Source organism: Anoplopoma fimbria, chromosome 18 (assembly GCF_027596085.1).
Source record: "Anoplopoma fimbria isolate UVic2021 breed Golden Eagle Sablefish chromosome 18, Afim_UVic_2022, whole genome shotgun sequence".
NCBI lineage: Eukaryota > Metazoa > Chordata > Actinopteri > Perciformes > Anoplopomatidae > Anoplopoma > Anoplopoma fimbria.
Window position 1 is genome coordinate 10,117,315 of NC_072466.1, and position 16,864 is coordinate 10,134,178.

The window sequence follows — 16,864 nt, forward strand, 5'->3', positions numbered from 1 at the left end:
CAAAATGTAGATCCTTCATCATTTCTTAGTCCAATCAGACTTGAGTTACTTGACATTTCCAGTGATCTACCTGTCGGATGCAGTCATCGTAATTTCTCAGAAACGCTCTATTGTCCCTCGTCCTTTGGAAACACTCGCATGAAGTGGTTTGACTGACAGGAGCAACAGGGGTTAACGTGTGCAGAGTGTGATATGATGCATTAGAGCTTGGACTTATATTAAACCAAAAGTATCTGTCTCAGTGTGACCTTTATAACAATGCACAGTATTAAAATATGGAAACATTAAAACAACAATACTAGAATATGTTAGCAAGAAAATGTCTCAGATTAGGTGGAATATCTGTAGACATTCAAGACAGAATGATGGGGAGGAGAGGAACAAACTAACTTTCACTCTGAACACAAACCTATTATCATATTAGATTTATATTTCCAGCTCTGGTATAAAGGATTAAAAGTTACACAGCTCTGTCCAGACTTTTCATAGATCTGTTTCAGGAGCAGGGCATTATGGGAGTCGTGTGACAGATGGAGCAGGGAGACTGGTGCTCTCTACGGTGGGTGGACTCGGTGAGTGTGCTGGCAGTGCCAGGAGAGCTGCGTTTCCACTCCGCTGCCCCGGGCCATGGAGAGCCACCAGCAGGTGCCGAGAGAGGCAAGGGTGGCAACCTAACACAAGCGTCATCGCTGGCTATATGGAAATACACAGGACTGTTTGTTTGTGAGGCAATCATCTGAATGTGAATGCACCGCAGGTGTGCCTGAGTTTTTATGAAATTTGACAGTACATTTAATGAGCCATTAAACAAGCCATGAATTCTTCAGTAGTTGGGACCATTTTGACTAAAAAGAGATTTTTCCTCTTTGAGCAACTTTGAAGAATCCTGAAGAAGTAAATTATCCAGTAATAGACACAAAAAATAAATTATAGAAAATTCCCAAAACATATTCATAACTTTGTGTTGATGAAATATGCTTTGGGGCTTTACTTTCCTATTAATCATCAGCGACTACTCAGTTTTATCTTGTGACCCCCTGTGGGGATTGAGACTCGATCGTTGGAAACCACTGGTCCAAAAATAGATAATAAATGGCCCAACACCTCTTCAGAAAACCCACAAAAACAAAAAGTTTTGGTTTGACTATCAGCCCAAAACCCCAGACAAAATATTTACTGTATGATAAAGCTTGTATAGATATGATGGCTATTATATTAAGTAGAACAACTTGCTTTAGGTGCACCAACATATATGTTGTTATTGCATAAGAGTCAGTACTGTTTCATTGCTTTATAGTGACATAAAAAGGCAGTCTATGCCCACTTCAAGCAGCAGGCCCATTGCTCTTCCCACTGAGTGAAGCAGTTAGCCCTGGAGCCAGAGGACTGCTGCCACATCAATAACACCTCAGTAACCATCCCTTAATGAAACCTGCAATAGGCAGCTCAGGGCATTAGTGCAGGTAAATATGAATATGTGGCAGTGAGAGTGCACGGTATTGGATCTGGTAAATATGTATAGGCTGCTTCGACTGTGTTGATTGAAAGAGTGTGACTGTGGCAGGTCGATGGAAGAAAAGCTCCAGTAGACAGAGCTGGAAGGTGAGAGGAGATCGACACAGCCAGACAGACAACAGCAGCTCTGCTGACAGCCAGGCTCTCTCTATGCTAATAGTCTGGGCTGGGTGTCTCTGTTTCTCTCTGAAAAGAAGACTTGGCTATTAGAAGGTGGGGATTTTTCTTGGGGTGAAAATTTAAGGTCTCCTTGTCTTCAGTCGTCTAGGTTGCACCTTTCAAGACCTCAATTTTAAAATCCTTTGAAGCAGAGAATGGCTTCTGTCCACGTAGATGCTGAGGTACCACGAAGGGTCATGGATGTTGGTTTCTAAGTTTAGGATATCTGTCAGACCCTGATAGATATGTAGACTCTACCGCCAGCAACACAGCAAAGGTGATATAGAAAACACAATTCACAGTCCACGCTTTGAATTCATTGTGGCGCTGTGGTAGAGACATTCATGTCAGCTGTAGGGGAAGCAGGTTCTTCTTTTAACCATAAGGTTGGCTTACTCCTACATGCTTATATAAATTTAATTTCTGTACCTGTACGCATGTGACAATTAAAAAAAATATATATAAATGAATATGTATATGCCTTACAAGCAACATCTGCAGGGATATATTGTCAAATTGTCATGTTGCCATAGCACTATTGAATACAAATATATGATTTCCAAATGAAATTATTGTGTAAAAAACTTTAAATGGCAACAATAAACATTACACAGTTACTTTTCTTAATGCACAGTGGGCAGTTGTATAGTTGGATTGCCTTTTCTTTTCTTTTTTTTTTGTATCCCTCTCTTTCCGTTGCAGATTTCAGGGGTTGGCTGGAGATGATTCTTCAGCAACAGCCAAGACCACAGGAAACAGTCCTGCAAGTGAGCTGATGATTGCCTGTGATTGCTGCATATCACATTTGGCTTAAACAAGAATACTAGGAAGTATCCCAATGTTCCTAGATAACACGAGCTTCACATTGAAAAATAAATTTACCATGAAGATAATTGCTCAGAATTGAAAAGGGAAACATGAGAAAAAATTGAAGCATAAGAGGAGAAATTATTATTATGAGTAGTTTTGTGGTGAACCTAAAAATCTGTGGAAAATTGCACTGTTTATTGTCTTGGGATGCAATGCAAGGCAAAAGCTGAGCAACCTATCTTTTCAGCTTAAAAATGAAGGAGCTCTCCTCGGCGGTCGGTGGTCTGGGGCATCTAGTGGATTCTACCTTTAGCATTCTGGTATCTTCAATAAAAAAAGAGAGCAGGAAAGAGCTTGCTCTGTCTGGGCTGCAATCTCCAGAGACCAGAGGTGAAGCATCAGTCAGGACTAGCTGCCACTCCGCTGGCAGCTCAATATCAACCTAAACATCCCCAAACCCACAGGGAGAGACGGGTGGCAGCTTGGGGTTAATGCAAGGATTGCATGTCTAAGCTTATCAGCCACCGACAGCTGTCAATCAGCCCACAGAATATATCTGGTAAGTCAACAGGTTAGATGTCAGTGTTAACGTTCCCACTGGTGCAATAAACGTGATGCCGTCAATCAAACCGTTACTTTGAGTTGCAGTTGGAAGCCAACGCCTCAACTTCCACTGGCCTGTGGTTCAATAAGAGTCGCGGGAGGTAATGGACAGATCTCTGATCAGACTATAGTGGTGAGTTGCTTCAGTGGAGTGTAGACTTCATTTCATATTAACCTTTTCTCCTGCAACACACTAGAGTTTGAGCTCCAGAACAGGGCTGGAGGGAGCCTTGCGGCCATGGATATTTGAAGCAGAAAAAAAAGTAGCTGCAGAACAGTGATACAGATCTTTGTTTTTTTTTTCTTATTGACTCTGCTCAGAACAGAAAGTCTTTGGCATCCTTTCAGCCACTTCCAATCTGGTTATAAACTGGCAGTATACATTAATAGCCTGAAAGCCTTTCCCAAGGAACAAACCAGGAGGCACTTAAAAAGAGATAGTTTGTGCAGTGCATGTGCATGTGCTGAGACCCACTTCAGTAAAGACATTGCTAATTAAAATTACTCTTGGTGCAAACTAGCAGTTAAAATTTATTGTGTTTATTATGCCGAGAATTAAAAACCCACATGGCAGGCTAATGAGCTGAAAACATTTCGGCAAAACACAGAAACTGCTTTCATACCAGGTAATAAATGAATTACTATTTAAATGGGTCAGACTGTCTCCAAACATTATGTGTTTGCACTAAGCTTATTTGTGTTGAACCGTATTAAAAACAGAAGTCAGAGCTGAACAGAAAAAGGCCAAAATCCCACGATTCCCACAAACCAAGTAACCTAAGAAACCAAGCTGAGCTTTGTCGTCTTAAGCTGTTATCATGGAAGCCCAGGCTTTACCAAAGAGAGAGTTATCATGCAATATGTCTCCTGTTAATGCCTCTGGCAGTACTTTAATAAGACCCAGCTAACCTGTGACCCGACTCTGCAGCAGCCAAAGTAGTTGTAGGAGAGATTGGGTGGCTCAAAGGGCATCGTCATGCCCACAGCAACCACAACTTAATACCCAGTCCACTGCACTGATACGCCACCACGGTGGACCAGAGTCCATGTAATTAGTATGGACGGCCATGCACCGACCCAGCACAGCAACATAAGTGGATTATGCACATATGCAAATGTTTGACACTTGGCCACTGGCAGTTTGAGACATGCAACTGTGAGTTGTGATATAATGCATAAATGTGTGGCATATTTTTCTACTTGTGCTTGTACTTGTGCTGAAACCCTGGCAAGCATTTTCACAGTCAGTCAATGGTCACGCATAATTAAAAATACAGTGGTACATGCACAAAATACATTTGATCCTTGATACGTTTGATACGAATATTTACTCTATTTCTGTTTCCATCTCTTTTCTCTCTCTCACAAACATAGACCTAAACACACAACAACCTCCAGAGACCCCTAACACACCTGTTGATATTAAAGCTGGAGATAAAAAGAGCTGTAAATTAGTTAATGTGTCTGTCTGCCTGGTGATAAAATATGAATGCCTCCAATCTCTCCTCTCCTCAGCTGCCTTTAATTACAGATATAAGGATAATCTAGAGGGGTCAGAGTCTGGCTAGAGACGGGCTTGAGGATCTCTGACAGTAGATATTGGCTAAAGGCAATCTCAGCCAGCCACATCACCTCATGATCTACGACTAACCTCACAGCAAAATGACACCCAGAGGCATGAGGTTTAACTGGCAAACATGGCGGCTTGCTGAGAGATGACTGCTAAACTGAACATTCAGAAGATCTCTTAAAGATTGTTTCATTGCCGAGGACAGATGAATTGCACCAGACATGTAATCAAATCCTGAGAGACAATAAAAGACAAGGCGATAGAAATGGGAAAAAGAATCCCAGACTTTTGAACTGATTCCAGTATGACAGTGTGTGTGTGTGTGTGTGTGTGTGTGTGTGTGTGTGTGTGTGTGTGTGTGTGTGTGTGTGTGTGTGTGTGTGTGTGTGTGTGTGTGTGTGTGTGTGTGTGTGCGGAGCTATACACGCTGAAGGCAAGGTTTCCAGCTGATGATAAATGAACTGTCATGTGACTTCAGAGAATGTTTTATAACAATCCCCTCAGCAAAGCAGTGGTGCAGAAAGCCCAATTAATAAAGATTAGCTCCTTTTTTTCCACAGACCTCGTTTCCTTCTTAATTAAAACAAGGTGATTGAAAATGAATGAATCATTATGCAGATATGTTGGGCTGTTTTTTTCTTCTAAAATTTAGATGAAATAACGGACAGAACCTTCCCATTAATGATTGATGATAAATGAAAACAGATGTTTCTTTTTAAGAGGAGTTTACTTTATTTCTTATCTGACAGCCATACAGTAAAGCAGACTCACCCCAACAGACGTACACACACACATCTGACAGCCATACAGTAAAGCAGACTCACCCCAACAGACGTACTATATCAGGAATATTTAATTATTATTTATTTATTTTTTACCCAAAAGAATGGATGAAAAAAAAAGAACCGAAAGTGGACGATGGAATATTTTTTAGAATTTAAATGAAATTAAAAAAAGAGTAAGTTAACACAGCGTTAACACTGTACATTTGGTATTCGGAGCTGGGAGAAGAAGACACTATGCATTAAGTAGAGAGTTGGTACTAATCTGCGGGTCCACCCTTTCCCAGTGTCTGTACCTCAGGAGGACTGGCAACAAAAGAGCAATTAGACACAGCGGCCACAGAGTCTCACTGCAATAAATCTAGTCTCAAATGGAAGGGGAAATGATGGCTGCATGCCCAGGTTGCTTAACATGTTATATTAATGAATAGGGCTCTGAGCATTTGACCTATCCACCAGGTCCTCAGGGTCTATGTGATGGTATAATGTATTGGTGGGTAAACAGATCATGGGGATAATGTGGATAGAGGATGATTGCTGATAGACAATAACTGAAAATGTGCATAATTAAAATGATTTATCGAAATCACTAGCATCTTAGAATATATAAACCTTACTTTACTGCCACAGATCCATGACATATGAAGAGCAAGGTGAAAAGTAAATGGGTTATCGAACACAAGGTTCAATGGCTGTATTAATCTCTGCAGTGTCGCAGAGAAGACAGATGGAAAGAATAAAGGTCCATTTTTCATTAGGGGTCATTATTGGTGACAATGATGGCTGTGGATGAGGAGTCCATCATAACTCAAGCGAGTTCCCAACAAGTGCGTGACACATCAATCAGAACTGATTCGATGTCTGACTATGAGCTCGGTCTCAGGAAGATCACCTCATCTGTTATGGTACACTGTTAACATTTAACTCCATAATTAAAGAGGAAAACATGCTCAAGAAAGAAATATGAGGTCACTTGGATGATATTGCCAGACGCATGAGCATGAAGCGTCTCTCTTCCAATGTCAAGTCCAATATCTCCCTGTAAAGTCAATAGTGCAGTGATTATATTTTATATTCTGCCCTGCTTATACAGGGAATTTAATGCAAAAGTATTTATAAATATACTATATGATACAAATATAACACTTTCATTGCATTTTCTGCATGATATTTCCTAATATATCTGACAATACTGGAGATGGATGCAATATAATAAACACCTGTAAACATAATAATCTTTATAACCTTCAGTTTTTCTTAAGATGGTGTCAGAAAGGTGAATATTCATCACTTGTATTTGAGTTATTACATGGACTGTATTATATCGGAAGGTGTCTCCATTATTTTGTCCACATTGACCTAATACAGGATATTGATCGCTCATAATGACCTCATATCTGTGGGGAGGACTCTAAGATACACAGTCATTATGCCATTTCTTGGGTCTACCCAACCAACCAAGCAACCATTTTTTTTTTCTGTAAATGACTTCAATGTTTTGACAAGCAACATCTCTCCAATGCTCATGTAAAAACTGTAAATAAAGACTTCATGACTAATGAGATCAATTCTACTGTGCTCTAGTTGACCCGAGATACTTTTTTTTCTCTCAAATAATTCACACATTTCTGGCACTGCTGAGGGAAGTTTGCTCAACGCTCCAAAGGAAGAAGAAAATATTGATTTTACAGGAAACTGAATACCAAGAAAAGGGAGGATGGATTTGTGATAAAGCTAAACACGATATATACAAAGCTCATAGTGTGGAGGCAATGTGAGATGCAATGAACACGCACAAGGGATTTTGGTTAGATGTGAGGACACAGCGGGGGAGAGGGTGGTGCATTATTTTTCACGGCCTACACCAGAATGATTTAGCATAAGCGAGTCATAAAATTGCTTTTGTCTGTTGAAGATGCCAACAACAACAACATCCTTCAAAGAACCTCTGCTATAATCTGGTTCTCATCTCCGCAGAAGTCACCCTGTTGCAAACACTCCCCTCTGCTCTAAAAAGATAATGTATGGGTCTGGTCTGATGACTTAAGTGTTTTGTATTCAATTTTCTGCTCAAGTAAGCTCCTTCAAACATGCTACACAATTAAGTGGAGAAATGGCTCCACTACTTTTGATGTACTGCACAGAACCCCCGGGACCTGAAAGTCTCACCTTACAGCATGCAACTCAGAAAGCCTCATGCACTACCGCTTGTGCATGTACACACACACACACACACACACAATCTTCCAACTTCCAAAAGCACATTTTCAAACTGGTCCATCGAGGTCTGACGGATGCTGTTTGATCTCAGTGAGACTGCTCTCTGTATGATTTCAGAAGCTTGTTTGGGCAGATCAGAAGCTGCATCTGAGCTACTTTATTCTATTTTATGGAACACACATTGGGCTTATTGGAACCTGGTTTGTTAGGAAACTCAAGTGTTTAAATGATGAAACATTCTTAATGATGAAACATTCTTAAGACAGCAAAGTAATTGCTCCAGCACACTCTACACTACTGTAGCAATATAGCAATACAGTTGGGTGTTCGGCAATAACAGCTTCTGGTCCCCCATATGAATCCACACAGAATACTGAGCACTCAGTAAGGAACATTAGATCCCTTGGGGGAACCAGAGCACAACTTACACAGAAAACATCACTGAGATATGAAATACAGAATCGTAAGAGCCTACAGAAAGGTACCATACCCAGGAAGGGACATTGCCACAGGAGGCTTGTGGGTAAAAAAAAGCAGCGCAAAAAGTGAACATCAAGGTATGGCTGAGGGATGAATGAGGAGTTGACAGAATAAGCGGTCTGCTATGCAATTACTGTCTGTTTGTATTAGCCTACATTTAGCTGTGGTGGCATGAAAACCCGTCGGTCCTGTCAAAACAATTGTTGTTGCTAGTAAGGTGAAGGTGTTTTTTTAGAGAAAACAACCACTCAGAGGCTGTGCAAGATTTACTTATATTTTAACAAATCCTAGTTATGCCTCTTCATATACTGCCTTTCCCTGTAGCACTAATACATGTATGATTTACTGTTTTTTTTAATGCAAAACAAATAACTCTGTTTACACTTTGAAAGATTTGTTAAACACTATGGGGGCTTTCACTCCTAACGCGTTTGGGTCGGTTAAAACAAACTCAGGTCATTTGCCCCGAGTTTGTTTAAACGGACTTAAACGATTTAGGCTGGGGGTGACAAATGTAAATCAAACCCCAGTGTCGACCTAACAACCAGACTGAGACCGTTTGAAAAGGTGGGTCTCTGTTGAGGTTTGTTTGTCGTGTGAAAGCAAAGGAACCAACCCCAAGATTTTCACGATATATGGTTTTAGCATGATTTCAAAAGCTAAATTAATAAAAATCCATCTGCTGATGTGCTTGCGCTTGTATCCAACTCTGTTCTTTGTCAGTTCATTAAGTCCATTAAAGTGTGAAAGGGTAAAAGCATGTTTATACCACATCTACCGGCATAAAAAAGAAGGAAGTGTTCAAGCAGTAAAGCCCGCCTCTCGCCTGATTTGATTCGCTGCCTGGGCTAAGTGTGACATTGACGGTCATTGCGACTCCACATCTTTCGCTCAAAACTTGAGAATATTTTAACTTTGATGCGTGTTTAAAAACTGCAAGACACTAACGCATGCTAAGGCACACTGTACCATAAGAAAACAACGGTTTTGCTGGTGACACATTTCTAGCAACGTATCTCTGTCTGATCAGGGTGTAGACGACGCCTAATGCAGATGTCTGTGCACTCTGCGACGTTTGCACCAGTCATCTGGGAGTCCACAAAGGGCTTTTGTAAACTGTTGTCTCTACCATGCCATTATTCACAATATGCAGTTTATGTGCAGCGTAATAATAGGCTACTTTCAACGCAAATAATCCGTTATTTGTTCTTGAGCCCTTTGTGACACCAAAGAACATAAATATACACGTCAGAAGCATTAAAGTGCTGCATAGTCAGTCACAAGACTTTGATTTCCTCACGTGGGTCCTGATGATGCAGGTGTTACCTTTTAGTCTGTATAACTAAAACGCATATTGTGTCATTTTTATCCCTTTGGTTGGGATCAAATGAATCAACCTATGAAGTCCATAGCAATGCTAGCAGTTCTGTGAAGCTGTGTTTGCTTCGAGTTTGATGCCAACATCAACAATGACAATGCTTACATGTTGATGTCTGGCAGGTATAATGCTCGCTTCATTTTAGTTTTGAGTGTTTGCATGCTAACATTTGTTTATTAGCCCTAAACACAAAGTCATTAGGATTCATCCTCTCAGGAACATGATGAGCTATCCCTAGAGTGTAGAGAAAACGTTGTTTTTTTTAAAATCAGAGTAGGCTTACTTTTCTCACAAGCTCATGTATAGGATTTCTCATTCAGCACCTGAGAAACAGCACAGATGTCTTCCAAGATCCATCTCCCTCTTCTGCTTCCGAGCCAGTTTTAATACTGACATTTTGTAATGGTTAGCTTTCCACATCTCGATATCCGTAATGGTTCATCTGTGAAAGCGCTGGCATGAATAGGAGATTGATGGTGGAATCGTTGGGAACTACAACAGAGAGTGAACAGCGAGGGGTCAAATGTTTGAGCACATTTTCTCTACGGGGCCGTCGACACCCTCAAACCAATTACAGAGTAATGTTCAGTGGCATGCGGAAGCGTTAACAGACTGGCTGACTAGCAGAATCTACAAGTAGAATGTATCCATCATTATAATAATACTCCTATTTAAATGCATGAACAAATGCTTTGCTGCGGGGGTGTCACATGAATTTATATAAGAATCCCGCATTTGTGTTCTGATTGCCATGCAGATATTCTTTGTGGTTATAGTGCAACACTAACTATTGTCTTTGTGGAGGCGGGGGGGGGGGTTAATATTTCAAGGGATCTTCAAGATAAATACGTCAACTGTAAACACAATTTCTCCTCTCAAAGAAGGACAAAAAGGAGAAGAGCTCCAAATACAGCCACTGCACATCTTTAGCATAAACAAGGTCACCTGCTGAGGGAAACGCATTCCACATACCAGAAAAGAAAAGTAATTTCCCTGTCAGCAGTATTAGGGGAGGTTTTCACTCAAACAATGTCATACTCCTCTGCCTCTCTGCATTGTTGTTTCTCCCTTTGCATTAAAAAAAAGTCAGTATAGGTCTCATTCCAAATGCTGTAACATTGCCTAGAGCACTGCACATCCCCAAAGCCTGTTTCATGTCTAAGCTGTCTACCTGCTGGGATTGCTTATAAGGCTGCAGCTGTGTTTGTGTGAACCGGCTAGCTGTATTTCGTAACGGGCTGTTTAAACTGCAGGGCGTGTGTGAGAGCAGCGTGTTCAGTACAAGCGTTGGTGGTGGCTTAGTTATGCACCGAAGTGAAGCTGTGATCTTTGGTCCAATTACAGCTGAGAGGGTGAGATATTTTAATCTCAATTCATTGTGGACGTGGGCAGAGCAGGACGAAATGTGAGTCATGAAAAGTTGGGGGAGGGGGGGGCATGTGTCACACACTTCAGAGCGGGCAGTAAAGCAGATAAACATCCGCCGGGTGACTTGAAACGACCGTTGGAGTTTTGCAGGAGGATGAGCGTGGGAACTCTGAGACTGGTGGCGTGGAGGGAGACTGGGCGCCGTTCATACTGCTTGTACTGCCCACACTGCAGTGACACAGAGTCGCTTGAAAGTCGGAAGAGTGTCCTTTGACCTCTCCCTTGTCAGGTGAGGGAGGTGTGTTTGACGCCCACAGTCCCCTTTAGCTCTGTATGGCGCTAATCTCTGAATCCGACCACTTTTTAGCGGTCCAAATTAATGTAATGGATTTGATCTCCATCCCTCTTGTAACTGTACATCGCTCAAATAATTGGTTTCACTGTGAAATACACCACAGTACAGAAACTAAAAGACGTTCTGACTTCCGTGTCATTCAGACTTTAACAAATATGAGTCATTTGTATTGGCTAACCTGTACTATTGTAATCTTTATATTGTAATGTTTACTTATGGTTGGGAAAAAAATAGTGTGTCATGGATTTGTAACTGACTCATATCACTTACTGATAATGCCAAAATTATATATTTGTATTGCATTTGTTATCCTTCCTATCATAAGATAATCAGTTTTTGAAGTTATTACAATGAATCTTTTTGAAGTATCCACCAACTAATACATTAACATGTTCTAATACGCATTTTGATTCATTTCAGCAAGTAAAAACTGGGAGTGATTTTGCTTTCAAATACAAGTTCCATCATCGTCTAAGCATTTCCATACAGCGGAGTTGAGTAAACCATTTCATAAAATATGCAATGATAAATATAAAATATTTACAGTTGTAAAGGGTTTTTTTAACGGAATAATTCCTTTTAATCTAATAATTTTAAGAGTAGAGCAAAAACACGAAAACATTTTGGAGGAACACGGATAGATTGAAGAGCACACTAGTAGACAGTAAAGTACTGCAGCCACATGCCATAAAGCATTCCCTGTAGAGGGCTGGCTATTTACGGCAAATAACTGGCTTTATGTGGAGGGGGCTAAGATATGCAGAGTCACACAGGAGAAATCCTTGTCCCCTTGAGGGCAGATTAAAGAAATAAAATGGATGTATTCTGCAGATTTAGAGGAATGTGCTTAAAGCTTACTGCAAATACATGTATTGGTATTCCAGGAATACTAAAATTGTCCATGCAAAGAAAACCTGTTAACATTTCACTTTTACAAAGTCTGTATGTTTACTGAGGGCTTATTCCAGGTTTAATTAATATTAACTTCCTTAAGATGATTTAGTTTTGGCTCCTGCTTTTGAACAAGTAATGAATTAGTTACTACCAAAATTTACTTTATTGATCTTGCCATCCTATATCTCATGCAATTATCCAACAAACAACAATATAACAATAAAATGAATACTGTGAGATTAACATGACAGTTAAATTAAACTAATAACCAACAATGCAATAACAACAAACACAACGGACATGAGACATTACAGAAAAATAGAAAATGGCTCAGCTTAAAATAACAAAAAATGTAGTGCAACCTCCACACAACCACCCAGACTCTGCTATGATGTTTCACACTTTGAAGTAACAGGCTAGTTTGTTTGTTTTCTAACCAATTGCGCCAGTAAAAACAGTGAGACAGAACACACCATGTACTAAGAAGAAAGTGCTACTGAGTCCTCACTCAGTGGCAAGAATTGCCTCTCCTTTACTTATCACTTGAGACTCAGCATCATACAATTTGTTACATATTAACTATCTCATGCATTTAGTTTTTTCCCTTGCTTACACACAATGAAAGGTATCAGGCAATAAAACAGAAGCTGAGAGTGCTTCCTATTAAAGAGCAATAAAAGAGAACCAGGATGTCTTTTTTTACTCGGTTCAATGAAATGCAAGCTGTGCAAAGAAGTTTACCCTTTACTTTCTATGTAGTGACTACACATAACCACGACTACATTCTGTTGGAAACCACCAGTTAATAATGTTAGCAGACGGCATACTCACCCAGCTAAATGGAAGAACACACAAAGCGGTCACCAGATTTATCCTAACTCGAGCATTAGGTGTACATTTCCTCATCTTCGTAGATAAATGGAGTGACTGATAATAAAAAAAAAACAGACACAGTTGCTCTTCAAACTCATAATTTCCTGTTTAAATACATTGCCACTTTTTACTAATACATGCCAGTGTTTAAAGTAAAAAAGCAGCATATGAGTTGGTCCCACAGAGGCACAGGCTAATAGGCAACAGACCAAACACAAAATTCAGGGTTGGGTTAGGTTGAAAACTGACATTGGATAAATAAAAAGGCAATTTACATGAAAATGATACCGCTGGCATATGCTGTAATTGCCATTTGTGCTGCTCATCTGAAAGGATACAATGGCAGCACCTTTAAACTGCAGGGTAGAACAGGCAGAAGAAAACATTGACAATGGGCTAAAATTTGAAGATTGAATATTCAATACATTTCTTTGTCGAATCTCGTTACTGAGCCTGGCAGTTAAGCACTTCCTAAATTACAACTTTAAACTTGTTTATCTTTGAGATCTGTTCAAGAATCAGTCAGACACATGGAATGAATAGGGTCCCATTATTTGAGCTATTTTGAGAGCACACTTCAACTTGCAGCTGCACTGAATGAAAAGACTCTGAAAGACTTGTGTTAGCCTAGTTGTACTCATTTAAATCCAAATCATTCTGATCACAGGCTAGCCCCAAAAACATGTTAAAAATAACACACTTATACTCAATGGATGCATCGTAATTCCAGCAAGATGAAAGGTTTTGATGCAGTTTTGGGAAGCAGCAAGGGAGTATATTTTCTTTCATCTTTGAGATGTAAAAGCAGAGATACAATAAACACACACACTTACAGTACAAGCGGACACAGAGATGCAAGAAGAAGAGAAGATCACGAACTAACACTTGCATATGGGCAATCATTTATGAAAATAGATGAAGCCCATAGTTAGGAGCCACTAGCTTTACTGCATATCAAAAATGAATATTAAGCATTCAGCTCACATAATGGGAGAAGATAAAGCAGAAAGCTAGACATGGGTGTGTATGTGTTGGTATTCATGCATGTGTTCTAGAGATTATCGTGATTATAGATTTGCATTCTGTTGTTCACATACACTCACTCCTGCCTATGAAAGACGTACAAGATGTGTATAGGAAAGATGTTTTAAAATTGTGGATTTGGCCGGGCTATATCAAGTATAATCTTCATTAAGTGCTGCTGATAAAATGCATGCAGAAGGAGTAGAATTTCAACCAACCTTCAAGTTATATTAGCTCTGTGGCAAAGGCCACACAAAACAGTACGCATGTGTGATATTGATTCTTGATTGATTGAGCCGAAGCATTGTCTAACTCACTCTATTTCATGTGCCTGCTGCTTTTGGTGTGACTGGTGCTGCTGTGCGTGGCCCTGACTGTCCCCGGTGGGATGGTTAGCTGAGGGTAGCTCAGCATGAACAACAAGGCAGCCGTGGGTTAGGAGTGCTGGGACACCAGTGGGAATGAAAGGCCATTTCTAATGAGCAGCTCGACAATTTTCTTGTGGCAAAGACGAACTACAACAAAACAAGAGTGACAAAAAATGCGCACCACGACCGCAGAGATTGGACTCAAGGCTTTGGTTGTTATTGTGCCAGTCCCCTTTCATTTGAATAGAATATTTATGGTGCAACACATTTCATCTAGAGGAAAAATCCAACACAACACAATGTGGGTAAACCAAAAGAATGCTTCTGCTCTGGAGGTGTGCAGCAACAAACTTGTATCTTTATTACCATAACAAAGTTTAGACTCAAAAAGGTAAAGATGAACAACTGACAGCTTGAGGGAGCTGCTCCATGATTCTTTACATCTTTGGATTCCCACTCAGGTCCCTCGGCGGCTCGTTTTGAAAAGAGCCAGTTCGGCAGAGGCGGAATGTCTTGTTAGCTCTATTAATAATGCATCTGTTTGGACCACTTTGCTTGCTTGGTTTGTTTTTTTTCTTCTCTGTGAGGTCTTGTCAGTGACAAAAACATAGCTTAAAGAGTTTCAGAGGCAACAAAGGACAGCTGCCAAATGCTCACTCAGTTTAACCTGAAGAGAAAACAGACCAGAGCTACATTTCCTGAATTCATTAACATACTTTATTAACATGGTTGCTACTCATGTGACTAAAGCTAACATCCAATTTGAATAAAATCTTAAAGTAAAGGAGAGAAAATGAAGGCACATAGCAAAATGATGCTTGGTACAATCTCGAAAAAGTGATGTAACCTAGATTCAGTTGTGGATATGGGACGAGACTGACACAGAGAGAAGAAAACGGAATCTCCAGTTGGAAATACATCAGTTATGGAGAGATAAGCTGATTTGTTTCATCAACTATTGTTCCACATCTTCTGCACACACCAGTTTGCCTCAGCACTTCAAAGAACAATGGTTCAGAGACATCCATTTGTTATTGATAGATGATGACAGCTAGGTACAATCTTTTCATCTAGCTGTCTCCCGCAGCTCGAGCTGGAATATTTATTTGTGTTCAGAACGGCTCAGGAAACCGACACTTACACTGACTTGGCAACAGAACTAAAATCTATTAGTTATGACTGATTTAAACTTCAGAGGTTTCTGTGGGAAAAAAGTGAATCTATGTCAACCGCTAACGGAGAATCTATTTGAGTCATGTGATCTCTCCTTCAGGAGACCTACAGTATCAGATCATGGGAGCGATACATGTGATCTGAACTTTAGTTAAACACAAGCACATGGCCGTACATGTACTACTAGTTTTAACTTCATGGTGATCAGTTTACGTGACCGCAATGCAGAAGGTCAATGTACTACAGCTTTAACTGTTTAAACAGCTACTAAAGCCTCCCTGAATTATTAAGAAGGGTCCAGTTTTTTTAAGTAATTTCAAAACACTCCCACTGTGTTAACAGCAGACACAGATACACATGACTATAAAATACTGTAAAATCCTGCAGTTTTGGTGATTTTCATGCTTTTGCTTAATTTCCATCAGGTTGTGAAAATGTCTAACGTGAACATAGAAGCCCACTAGAATAACATCGATGCTTCATAGCAACAAAAAGTGAACCTTTTAAACATCCACGCTTTTCCGAGGTTGTCACCGCTTAAATAGAGAGACAAAAAAAGAGAAAGTGAACCAACTTTTCAAGGATGCCAGTTTGGGTCTGTTGTACATGCACATTACACCATTAGAGAAGGTAAACAGAGTGATAGCAAGGTGCTATCTTACTAAAGGGGCCATTACCGTCCACATCGCAGCATGTCCTACAGTTAATTATTGATTAACTTTGCAGAGATAAGTCAGTCAGGGTGGGAAGATTGGCTTCATGCTGTGCTGGCTGGCCACACGCCATCTCAATGAGCTTCACCTGGTTGATGTCCATGTAATTTGACCATTAAAGCAAATCAACCATGTCTCATGCAGAAAGAGCTCTGTCTGTTTAAATGTCATCTCTTGCACCGGATCTTGTTTTGAGCCATTTTTGCTTAAAAGGAAGTTGACAGTCATGAGTCCAAAATTACATCTGACAAGGGACCTGGACTGAATTTGGCAGATTATATCTGTATTAGGGACACATTAGTGATAATGCTTTGACTAAAAGCAGCAAGTTTTCTGTTGTGACGGTTCCTTGCCACAACCAAAAACAGGTTTATGGTCACAGGCATACGACCTGGTGGGGTGATGTAACAGCCCAGAACAGAGCTACCCGTCTCTTATGACTATGTTTGAATAGCTCTGATGCTAAACTCCTATGAAATGTTTGAGCTGGTCGGTTCAAAACAAACATAATTTGGCACAAGTCAGGGAAGCGGTGAAACACCCCAGCAAACAAACCTGTTTTTGTAACTGAGACAAACTG